This window comes from Megascapheus bottae, chromosome 8, assembly GCF_031878675.1.
Source record: "Megascapheus bottae isolate mThoBot1 chromosome 8, mThoBot2.hap1, whole genome shotgun sequence".
NCBI lineage: Eukaryota > Metazoa > Chordata > Mammalia > Rodentia > Geomyidae > Megascapheus > Megascapheus bottae.
In genome coordinates, this window is record NC_143516.1 from 48,247,990 (window position 1) to 48,249,848 (window position 1,859).

Genomic DNA, 1,859 nt, shown 5'->3' on the forward strand with positions numbered 1-1,859 from the left:
GAGAAATGACTAAAATGGTTAATGACAGGCAAACTCTCAAGTGATGAAAGATATTGATGACTATGGAATTATTTGTAAGATAAAATAAAATCTTTTAATAATATTGAGAATGAGAATTTAAACATATTACACAGATGGTATCAACTAGTTTTAATAATAATGAAGCTTAAAAGTGCCATTCAATAGAAGTAATTTTATTTTAAATACACTTAACCTGAACATTCAAATTTGCAGTCAACATTTAACAACTTCCACTTTATAAATGAAATTAAATCTTTACATACAAAATCAACTGTATAATATTTACAAAGAAAACTATTTACTTTGGAAAAGAAATAATTTAACACAAATTGAGACAGGATCCTTTCATTTGATCAATAGTTTTCTATATTATACTCACAAATTAAATCAGAATCTTATACCATCTATTTATTATCTAGTTTGACAAAAAATGATGGGTATCCACTGAAACAGAAATGATGAATTAAGGGTCTTAACAACTGAATAAAATGTCCAGATATCTAGTTTGGAAGTGAAATAAATAAAGCTAAATTAGTCTTCAGTCACAAAGTACTTGCTGTTTTTCTTCTTTTGCTCATATGAAAATATACAAAATTATTCAAAAATATTTTTAACAGTTCTACCAATCATAAGAATGTTTAGTCAGAAACTATACAATTAAAACTGTCTGAAGTGCAAAAGAGGTAGCACGATCTTTGTATTCAAATATTTTAAAATATAAAGATTTTATGTCATAAGGAATTACATAAAATATTTTTTACATTTAATGTTTAATTTGCTATTTCAAATCCATTTTCATAAGTAATTGTTGCTTAAAATTCATTTGGCTGAAATGATTACTCCAAGAAACTTAGTTCCTTTAAACAAAGAACTGTTAGGGCGCTTGGACTGAGGGCTGGAGCATTGTGCCTTAGCTCTTTTTGCTCAAGGTTAGCACGCTACTTTTAGCTTTTTGGTGGTTATTTGGAGATGGTGGTCTCACCAACTCTCCTTTCAGGCTGGCTTCAAATTGTGATCCTCAACTTTCAACTTCCTGAGTAGCTAGGATGATAGCATGAGCCACAAGTGCCACTCAAGAATACCTTTTTCTTTTTTAATTAAGAGCTTTTATTTTTGAAAAAAAAAGGGGGGGTTAATGATTAAAATGCATTTATAGATTTTATCACCAGGGGAAAGCAACCTGTTATACAGGTTCTTATAACCCATTAAATGTTACAGTAGTTACTGAAACAACTTTAAAACTGAGAACTGGGTTAGTAGAAAACTCTGTAATCATTGCAGTAAGGTGTGACATATACCTACTAGCAGCAATTTTGTCTTTTCTGTCACTGTTGTTACAGAGCAGGGCAAGGCCCTTCTGATGCTTTCACCTGTGAAAGCACCCCAGTGACCTTGCAATGTGTCATGTCAAAGCCAAACAATGTAACCAAATAAAAGAAAAAACCAAAACACAACAAAGAGGAGCCAAGGTTTTATAACAAAAATGGTGTTTTGAATATTTTTTTACTTTAGTATTTATTTGACATGCTAACTCAGTCTTATTTCTGACAAAGGCAGTTTTTTTCTTTGAAAAAAAAAATGACCGTATTGTTTCTCCATAAATGTATGTAAGCATAAGAATGCTACATAAAAGTCAAAAAGCAAATGAGAAAGATTTTTCTTAAGAGATGAAAAATACGAAAAAATTATTCTTAGAATCTGGAAGAAAATAAGCCTGAAATATATATTTTTTACAACTATGCAAAAATAATTTTGTAAAAAAATACTAACAATACAGAATTTATATGAAGAGAAAAACTTAAAGAATCCAATTTGTAAAACTTTACATCTTTGTAAGG